The sequence below is a fragment of the Triticum dicoccoides genome, chromosome 4B (assembly GCF_002162155.2).
Source record: "Triticum dicoccoides isolate Atlit2015 ecotype Zavitan chromosome 4B, WEW_v2.0, whole genome shotgun sequence".
NCBI classification, from domain to species: Eukaryota; Viridiplantae; Streptophyta; class Magnoliopsida; order Poales; family Poaceae; genus Triticum; species Triticum dicoccoides.
Window position 1 is genome coordinate 442,959,505 of NC_041387.1, and position 11,498 is coordinate 442,971,002.

Consider the following 11,498-nt stretch of genomic DNA (forward strand, 5'->3'; position numbering starts at 1 on the left):
ACCGCTATCCAGCTGAATCGCTTCCAGTGGCACTGTATCTCTCAAAGGAATATCAGCCATCTCTGCGTGGCACTTCTCCAACTGGGAAATGTCAAACACATCTAGAACTCCTGACAATCCTTGCGGCAATTCCAACTTGTAAGCAACTTCTCCCATACGTTCCAAAACTTTATATGGTCCTGCAAAACATTGTGCTAACTTTCCCTTAACTCCAAAATGCTTAACTCCTTGAAGTGGGGACACACGAAGATATACTCTATCTCCAAATTCGTAAATTGTCTCTTTGCATTTAGAATCCTCATAGCTCTTCTGCCTGGACTGGGCTACCTTGAGTCTGTCGCGAATCAACTTAACCTTCTCTTCAGACTCCTTAATCAAATCTGGTCCAAACATCTGACGGTCTCCAACTTCATCCCACAATAACGGTGTCCTGCACCTCCTTCCGTACAAGGCTTCGAAAGGGGCCATCTTCAAGCTGGCTTGATAACTATTATTGTAAGAGGACTCTGCATATGGCAAATTGTCGTCCCAACTAGATCCATAATCTAGCGCACAAGCTCTCAAGATGTCCTCCAACATCTGATTGACTCTCTCGGTTTGTCCATCTGTCTGTGGATGAAAAGCTGTACTGAACTCTAGCCTGGTACCCAAAGTCTCATGCTACTGATTCCAAAACTTTGAGGTAAACTGGGTTCCTCTATCTGATACAATGGTCCTCGGAACTCCATGCAGACATATGATCCTGGTCATGTATATCTTTGCCAACTTAGCACTTGTGTAAGTGGTCTTCACTGGGATGAAATGAGCTACCTTTGTCAACTGATTGACTACAACCCAAATCGAGTCATAGCCTAAACGTGTCTTGGGCAATCCCATGATAAAATACATGCCTAGCTTGTCCCACTTCCATTCAGGTATCGGCAATGGCTGTAGCAATCCTGCTGGCTTCTGATGCTCTGCCTTCACTCTCTGACATACATCACATACTGCTACATACTCCGCAATATCCTTCTTCATTCCGGTCCACCAGAAACTGTCCTTCAAATCCAGATACATCTTGGTATTTCCTGGGTGAATCGAATATGGCGAATCATGGGTCATTAGGCACATATACGGAATCCTCAAACCATAAAGTATCGTGCTCATCCTCACGAAATCCTTATAAGTCTTCTGGGCTTCTCTGTTCTTATCCAGCAAAGTAGACTGAACTTCCAATGCTGCTACATAGCCTCTCGGAACTATTTCCAGCTAATTCCTTGGGTAATCCTCCGGTCATGAGTGTATTGACATGACTCTTGCGACTCAACGCATCTGCTACTACGTTAGCCTTTCCAGGATGATCATGCAACTTCATATCATAATCCTTAATGAGCTCCAACCATCTCCTTTGCCTGAGATTCAACTCCTTCTGCGTGAATATATACTTCAAACTCTTGTGATCCGTGTACACCTCACAATGATTTCCGATGAGAAAATGTCTCCATGTCTTCAACGCATGCACTACGGCTGCTAACTCCAAATCGTGTGTAGCGTAATTTTGCTCATGAGGTTTAAGCTGTTGTGAAGCATATGAAACAACTCTTCCCTCCTGCATAAGCACTGCTCCAAGTCCTTGACGAGAAGCGTCGCAATACACTTGATAATCCTTGCGTTGGTCTAGAAGAATCAGCACTGGGGCTGTAACCAAACGCTTCTTCAATTCCTGAAAACTGGCTTCACACTCCTTAGTCCAATTGAACTTGGTGTCCTTCTTCAACAGCTCTGTCATGGGCTTTGCAATCTTGGACAAATTCTCAATGAACCTCCGGTAATATCCTGCGAGTCCAAGAAAACTCTGGATCTCTCCAACTGACGTGGGTGATTCCCATTTAGTCACAGTGATAACCTTGGTGTGTGTATTGCTATTCCTTCTCCGGATATAACACGTCTGAGGAATCCAACTTCCTTCAACCAAAACTCACATTTGCTGAACTTGGCATATAACTGATGTTCCCTGAGCTTCTCGAGAACCAAACGCAAATGCTCCTTATGCTCCTCTTCATTCTTCTAGTAGACCAATATGCCATCAATGAACCATGACGAATTTATCCAAGAACTCCATAAACACCTTGTTCATCATGTTCATGAAATATATAGGCGCGTTAGTCAGACCAAATGACATAACGGTATACTCATATAACCCGTACCTTGTGGTAAAAGCTGTCTTAGGTATATCCTACTCTCGAATCTTCAGCTGGTGGTATCCTGATCGCAGATCGATCTTGGAAAATACTTTAGCTCCTTGCAACTGGTCAAACAAATCATTGATCATCGGTACTGGGTACTTGTTCTTGATCGTCACTTCATTCAGCGCACGATAATCAACAACCATCCTTAATGATCCATCCTTCTTCTCCACTAGAAGTACTGGGGATCCCCAAGGTGACGAACTTGGGCGAATATAACCTTTATCCAGTAACTCCTTAATCTGCTTCTTAATTTCCTCCAAATCTTGCGCGGGCATCCGGTACGGTCTCTTAGATATTGGCCCTATGCCTGGCAAAAGCTCAATCAAAAACTCAATGTCTCTATCCGGTGGCATGCCTAGCAACTCCCCTGGAAATACATCAGGGAAATCCTTCACCGCTGGTAGTTCCTCCTGTACAACTCCTGATAAGGAATTCACTTGAGTCCTCTTCGGCCCATGCCGGGATACATACTTAATCCGTCTTCCTTCTGGGGTGGTGAGCATAATCGACTTACTGGCGCAGTCAATGTTCCCTCCATACTTTGACAACCAATCCATGCCTAATATTACATCCAGTCCTTGTGACTCCAATATTATTAGGTCTGAGGGGAAATCATAGTTACCAATCCTTAAGGGTAACCGATCACACCATAGGCTGGCCATATACTCTGCTCCTGGCGAGGTTACTAACATGGGTGACCTAAGGGCTTGGGTTGGCAAGTTATACTTATCCAGAAATCCCCTTGATATGTATGAATGCGATGCACCAGTATCAAAAAGAACGATTGCAGTAAATGAATTAACCAAAAACTTACCTATAACTGCATCGGGTTGCGCTTCAACCTCCTCCATGCTAACGTGGTTCACTTGTCCCTTGTTGAAAGGGTTGGGCTTCTTCCCAGAGCTTCCATTGCCATTTCCATTCTTTGCTTTAGAACACTCCGTGGCATAATGTCCATTCTTCCCGCACTTGAAACAAATAATATGACTTAGATCCTTCTTGGCGGGCATTGCTGGGTTGGAACGGTTCTGGCCGTTGCTTCCTCCATTCCCATTCCCATTCTTGGGACCACTATGGTTATGCGAACTTCCTCCATTGGCATTATGGCCTCCATGATGGTGGTGAATGTGTCCTCCCGAGTTCGGGGTAAAACGGGGCCTCTGCTGAGCTCCTGAATTGTACTTCCCTTGTCCATACTTCCTCTTGCAGCTATCTATCTGTTGCTGCTTCCCTTCAATCATAAGAGCTCTATCTACCAACTCCTGGTAGTTGTTGAAGGTTTCCACCATCAACTGCATGCTCAGCTCATCATTCAGTCCTTCCAGAAACTTCTCCTGCTTAGCAGCATCTGTAGCGACGTCATCTGGGGCATAACGTGCTAACTTACTAAACTCATCCACATACCGGCCCACGGTGCGTCCTCCTTGGCGCAAGTTGCGAAACTCGCGCTTCTTCATGTTCATAGCACCTGCTGAAACATGGGCAGTGCGGAATGTCTGCTGAAACTGATCCCATGTAACAGTGTCAATGGAGTCAGTGGCTGTGAAATTCTCCCACCATGATGTTGCGGGTCCATCAAGCTGGTGTGCGGCAAAACACACTCTCTCTGCATCTGTGCATCCTACAGTGGTCAGCTCCCTTCCAATCTTGTGGAGCCAATCATCTGTAACAATCGGCTCGGTGCTACTAGAGAACACCGATGGATTCAGCCTTAGGAAACGGGCTAAGTGATCAACTGGTGGTGGTGGTGGTGGGTTGTTGTTGTTGTTGTTGTTGTTCCCCTGGTTTTGATTCTGAACTAGTAGCTGCATCAAGGTGTTTTGCTGCTGGATCACCTGAATGAGCTCCGGTGGGAAAGAAAATCCATTAGCACGTCTCGGAGGCATCTGATGGGTTTAGAAAAGGTGAGAAAACTAGAATAGAATGAGGTCTAAAGGGAAAACACTACCCATATGCACATGAGACAAACACAATAATACCATTCAATCAATTCAAACAAGGGCATATAATCGGTCTAACTATTGTTACAAAAGTGCTCGGACTATACTATATACATGGGGGAATACTACTACTGATATGGTGATCGACTAGAAATTTTAATCGGTTGAAGACTCCATGATATCCGCTCCAGCTTCATCAACATAGTCATCATCGCTATCATCGGGGTCTGAGTCGGTGTCATTGATGATGATGTATTCCTCCGAGCGAATGTCCTTATAATCGTCGTCATCTCCTCCTAGCGCGGGGTCTCCCATGAATACTCCTAGCTTCCTTGTCAGGTTGTCATTCTTCTCCACTAGTATCGTCATTTCCTCCTCATACTCGCCGCATGTAGACTTGAGTTCCTCCTCCATCTCCGTGATCCTGGTCATTGCCTTCTTCAGATCTATCATGCCTGTGCACATCTGGTTCTCCTAGCGACGAATGTGCTGGTTTAATGATATGTTTCCAACGTATCTATAATTTTTGATTGTTCCATGCTATTATATTACCCGTTTTGGATGTTTATGGGCTTTACTTTACACTTTTATATCATTTTTGGGACGAACCTACTAACCGGAGGCCCAACCCGAATTGCTGTTTTTTTGCCTATTTCAGTGTTTCGAAGAAAAGGAATATCAAATGGAGTCCAAACGGGATGAAACCTTCAGGAGCGATCTTTTTGGAAAAAATGCAAACCAGGAGACTTGGAGTGGATGTCATGCAACAAACAAGGCGGCCACGAGGGTGCCCGGCGTTCCCAAAGGGGGTGGGCGCGCCCCCCACCCTCATGGCCCCCTCGTGGCTCCACCGATGTACTTCTTTCGCCTATATATACTCCCGTACCCTGGAAACATCGAGGAGCACCACGAAAACCTAATTCCACCGCCGCAATCTTCTATATCCGCGAGATCCCATCTTGGAGCCTTTGCCGGTGCTCCACCGAAGGGGGTATCGACCATGGAGGGCCTCTACATCATCTCCAAGGCCTCTCTGATGAGTTGTGAGTATTTTACCACAGACCTTCGGGTCCATAATTATTCGCTAGATGGCTTCTTCTCTCTCTTTGAATCTCAATACAAAGTTCTCCTCGATCTTCTTGGAGATCTATTTGATGTAACTCTTTTTGCGGTGTGATTGTCGAGATCCGATGAATTGTGGGTTTATGATCAAGTTTATCTATGAGAAATATTTGAATCTCCTCTGAATTCTTTTATGTGTGATTGGTTATCTTTGCAAGTCTCTTCGAATTATCAGTTTGGTTTGGCCTACTAGATTAATCTTTCTTGCAATGGGAGAAGTGCTTAGCTTTGGGTTCAATCTTGCGGTGTTCTTTCCCAGTGATAGTAGGGGCAGCAAGGCACATATTGTATTGTTTCCATCGAGGATAAAAAGATGGGGTTTATATCATATTGCATGAGTTTATCCCTCTACATCATGTCATCTTTCTTAATGCGTTACTCTGTTCTTCATGAAATTAATACTCTAGATGCAGGCAGGAGTTGGTCGATGTGGGAAGTAATACTAGTAGATGCAGAATCGTTTCAATCTACTTGTCACGGACGTGATGCCTATATACATGATCATAACTAGATAATCTCATAACTATGCGCTTTTCTAGCAATTGCTCGACAGTAATTTGTTCACCCACCGTAATACTTATGCTATCTTGACAGAAGATACTAGTGAAAACTATCGCCCCCGGGCCTATCTTTTATCATATAAGTTTTACATTTACTTTTATTTGCATCTTTTACTTTCCAATCTATGTCATACAAATACCAAAAATATTTATCTTATCTTATTACCTCTATCAGATCTCACTTTCGCAAGTTACCTTGAAGGGATTGACAACCCCTTTATCGTGTTGGTTGAAAGGTTCTTGTTTGTTTGTGTAGGTGCGTGGGACTTTTGAAGAGCCTCCTACTAGATTGGTACCTTGGTTCTCAAAAACCGAGGGAAATACTTACGCTACTTTGCTGCATCACCCTTTCATCTTCAAGGGAAAACCAAACGCAGTGCTCAAGAGGTAGAAAGAAGGATTTCTAGCGCCGTTGCCGAGGAGGTCTTTGCTCAACTCAAGACATACCAAGTACCCATCACAAACTCATTTCCCTCGCATTACATTATTTGCCATTTGCCTCTTGTTTTCCTCTCCCCCACTTCACCCTTGCCGTTTTATTCGCCCTCTCTTTCCCAATCTCCTCTCTCTTTCGCTTGCCTCTTTGTTTGCTTGTGTGTTGGATTGTTTGTCATGATGGCACAAGATAATACCAAATTGTGTGACTTTTCCAATACCAAATAATAATTTCCTTAGTACTCTGATTGCTCCTCTTAATGATGTTGAATCTTGTGAAATCAATGCTGCCTTGTTGAATCTTGTTACGAAAGATCAATTCTCCGGCCATCCTAGTGAATATGCCGCTACTCATCTAAACAACTTTGTTGATTTGTGTGATATGCAAAAGAAGAAAGATACGGATAATGATATTGTTAAATTGAAGTTATTTCCGTTTTCACTTAGAGATCGTGCTAAAACTTGGTTTTCGTCTTTGCCTAAGAATAGTATTGATTCATGTAATAAGTGCAAAGATGCTTTTATCTCTAAGTATTTTCCTCCCGCTAAGACCATCTCTCTTAGAAATGGTATTACGAATTTTAAACAACTTGATCAGGAGCATGTTGCCCAATCTTGGGAAAGAATGAAATTAATGATTCGCAATTGCCCTACTCATGGTTTGAACTTATGGATGATCATACAAAAATTTTATGCCGGATTGAATTTTGCTTCTAGAAATCTTTTAGATTCGTCCGCGGGAGGCACTTTTGTGGAAAACACCTTAGGAGAAGCTACTAAACTCCTTGATAACATTATGGTTAATTATTCTCAATGGCACACCGAAAGATCTATTAGTAAAACAGTGCAAATGTTTTGAGTGGAAAGATGGATGAACTTATGAAATTGTTTGCTACTAAGAGTGCTCCTATTGATCCCAATGATATGCATTTGTCTACTTTGATTGAGAATAATAATGAATCTATGGATGTGAATTTTGTTCGCAGGAATAATTTTGGTAACAATGCTTATAGAGGAAACTTTAATCCTAGATCGTTTCCTAATAACTCCTCTAATAATTATGCAAATTCCTACAACAACTCTTATGGATTTTTTAATAATATGCCCTCTGATTTTGAGAATAGTGTTAAAGAATTTATGATCTCTCAAAAGAATTTCAACGCTTTGCTTGAAGAAAAATTGTTTAAGGTTGATGATTTGGCTAGGAACATTGATAGACTTTCGCTTGATGTTGATTCTTTGAAACTTAGTTCTATTCCACCTAAGCATGATATTAATGAGTCTCTCAAAGCCATGAGAATTTTCATTGATGAGTGCAAAGAAAGAACCACTAGGATGCGTGCTAAGAAAGATTGCTTTATGAAAGCGAGTTCTTCTAGTTTCCATGAAAATAATGATGAAGATCTAAAAGTTATTGATGTGTCCCCTATTAAATATTTGTTTTGCAATATGAATCTTGATAATGATGGGACTGGAGATGTGTCAACTTTAGTTAAAAGGGGTCCCAATAATTCGGAGTTTCTAGATCTTGATGCTAAATTTGGTAAAAGTGGGATTGGAGAGGTCAAAACTTTACATAGCATTGAACCCACTATTATGGATTTCAAGGAATTTAATTATGATAATTGTTCTTTAATAGATTGTATTTCCTTGTTGCAATCCGTGTTGAATTCTCCTCATGCTTATAGTCAAAATAAAGCTTTTACCAAACATATCGTTGATGCCTTGATGCAATCTTATGAAGAAAAACTTAATTTGGAAGTTTCTATACCTAGAAAACTTTATGATGAGTGGGAACCTACTATAAAAATTAAAATTAAAGATCATGAATGATATGCTTTGTGTGATTTGGGTGCTAGTGTTTCCACGATTCCGAAAACTTTATGTGATATTCTAGGTTTCCATGATTTTGATGATTGCTCTTTAAACTTGTACCTTGTGGATTCTAGCATTAAGAAACCTATGGGAAGGATCAATGATGTTCTTATTTTTGCAAATAGGAATTATGTGCCCATAGATTTTATCGTTCTTGATATAGATTGCAATCTTTCATGTCCTATTATTCTTGGTAGACCTTTCCTTAGAACGATTGGTGCAATTATTGATATGAAGGAAGGGAATATTAGATTCCAATTTCCATTAAGGAAAGGCATGGAACACTTTCCAAGAAATAAAGTCAAATTACCTTATGAATCTATCATGCGAGCCACTTATGAATTAAATACCAAATATGGCAATACTTAGATCTACTCTCGCTTTTATGCCTAGCTAGGGGCGTTAAACGATAGCGCTTGTTGCGAGGCAACCCAATTTTATTTTAGTTCCTTGCTGTTTTGCTTCTGTTTAGTAATAAATATTTCATCTAGCCTCTGTTTAGATGTGGTTTTATGTTTCAATTAGTGTTTGTGCCAAGTAGAACCTATAGGATAACCTACGGTGATAGTTAATTTGATTCTGCTGAAGACCAGAAACTTTTGCATGCACGAGAATAATTTTAATAAATCACAGAAACGTGATTTTGCATTGATTATTTTTGCTGTAGATCAATAGACAAATTTCCCAGGATTTCCTATTTTCGTTGGAGTTCTAGAGTCCTAGAAGTATCCGAAAGTTACAGATTGCTACAGACTATTCTGTTTTTGATAGATTCTGTTTTTCATGTGTTGTTTGCTTATTTTGATGCATCTATTGCTAGTATCGGGGGGTATGAACCATAGAGAAGTTGGAATACAGTAGGTTTAACACCAATATAAATAAATAATGAGTTCATTACAGTACCTTATGTGGTAGTTTTTTCTTTCTTGCACTAACAGAGCTTATGAGATTTCCTGTTGAGTTTTGTGTTGTGAAGTTTTCAAGTTTTGGGTAAAGATTTGATGGACTATGGAATAAGGAGTGACAAGAGCCCAAGCTTTGGGATGCCCATGGCACCCCAAGATATCCAAGGACAATCAAAAGCCTAAGCTTGGGGATGCCCCGGAAGGCATCCCCTCTTTCGTCTTCGTTTATCGGTAACTTTACTTGGAGCTATATTTTTATTCGCCACATGATATGTGTTTTGCTTGGAGCGTCTTGTATGATATTAGTCTTTGTCTTTTAGATTACCACAATAATCCTTGCTGTACACACCTTTTGGGAGAGAACCCCTTGATTTGGAATTTATTAGAATACTCTATGTGCTTCACTTATATCTTTTGAGCTAGATAATTTTTGCTCTAGTGCTTCACTTATATCTTTTAGAGCACGGCGGTGGTTTAATTTTGTGGAAATTGTTGATCTCTCATGCTTCACTTATATTATTTTGAGAGTCTTTTAGAACAGCATGGTATTTGCTATGGTTATAAAATTGGTCCTAGAATGATGGGCATCCAAGTTGGGTATAATAAAAACTATCATAGAAAGTGAACTGGATGCTATGATCAATTTGATGCTTGATAATTGTTTTGAGATATGAGGATGGTGATATTAGAGTCATCCTAGTGGGGTAATTATGAATTTGAGGAATACTTGTGTTGAAGTTTGTGATTCCCGTAGCATGCACGTATGGTGAACCGCTTTGTGATGAAGTTGGAGCATAATTTATTTATTGATTGTCTTCCTTATGAGTGGCGGTCGGGGACGAGCGATGGTCTTTTCCTACCAATCTATCCCCCTAGGAGCATGCTCGTAGTACTTTGTTTTCAATGACTTGTAGATTTTTACAATAAGTATATGAGTTCTTTGTGACTAATGTTGAGTCCATGGATTATACGCACTCTCACCCTTCCACCATTGCTAGCCTCTCTTGTGCCGCGCAACTTTCACCGGTACCATACACCCACCATATACCTTCCTCAAAACAGCCACCATACCTACCTATTACGGCATTTCCATAACCATTCTGAGATATATTGCCATGCAACTTTCCACTGTTCCGTTTATTATGACACGCATCATCATTGTTATATTGCTCTTTGCATGATCATGTAGTTGACATTGTATTTGTGGCAAAGCCACCTTCATAATTTCCATACATGTCACTCTTGGTTTATTGCATATCCCGGTACACCGCCGGAGGCATTCATATAGAGTCATATCTTGTTCTAAGTATCGAGTTGTAATCTTGAATTGTAAGTAAATAAAAGTGTGATGATCTTCATTATTAGAGCATTGTCCCAAGTGAGGATGGAGACTATGATTCCCCCACAAGTCGGGATGAGACTTCAGACTTTAAAAAAAAGAAAAAAAGAGAAAGGCCAAATAAAAAAATAAAAAAATAAGAGAAAAAGAGAGAAGGGACAATGCTACTATCCTTTTACCACACTTGTGCTTCAAAGTAGCACCATGATCTTCATGATAGAGAGTCTCCTATGTTGTCACTTTCATATACTAGTGGGAATTTTTCATTATAGAACTTGCCTTGTATATTCCAATGACGGGCTTCCTCAAAACGCCCTAGGTCTTCGTGAGCAAGCAAGTTGGATGCACACCCACTTAGTTTCTTTTGTTGAGCTTTCATACATTTATAGCTCTAGTGCATCCGTTGCATGGCAATCCCTACTCACTCACATTGATATCTATTAATGGGCATCTCCATAGCCCGTTGATACGCCTAGTTGATGTGAGACTATCTTCTCCCTTTTTGTCTTCTCCACAACCACCATTCTATTCCACATATAGTGCTATGTCCATGGCTCACGCTCATGTATTGCGTGAAAGTTGAAAAAGTTTGAAAATACTAAAGTATGAAACAATTGCTTGCACTACAAAAAAAGACACATCCATGACATTTTGGGCCGAACGAAAAAAATTCTGTCATACTTATGACACTTCTATGACGATAGTTGTGACAAAACCCGGTATCATCATAGATGTGGTGGGCTCCTACTTCTATGACAAAAAATCATGACAGAAAATGGGCTTTTCGTCCTGGGCGGGCCGGAGAAGCAACTGCATGACATTCTTTGGGCCGTCCATGACGGAAAAAATCAAGGTAGAAGCGAGGGCGAGGAAAATTTCGGCGAGTTCCCAGTTACGGTGGGTGGTCGGGGGCCGAGCGATGCGCGTTTCTCTCGTACACGCACGCGCGTGTGTGCGAGGTGTTGGCTCTAACTGAACCCGAGCGAGACGTTGGGCTCTAACTGAACCCGAGCGATTGCACTGCAGGCTACACGTTACTGAATCCAAGCGATTGATCTTTGGTTGTTCGCTACTGCTGCTAACTGAAGCCGATC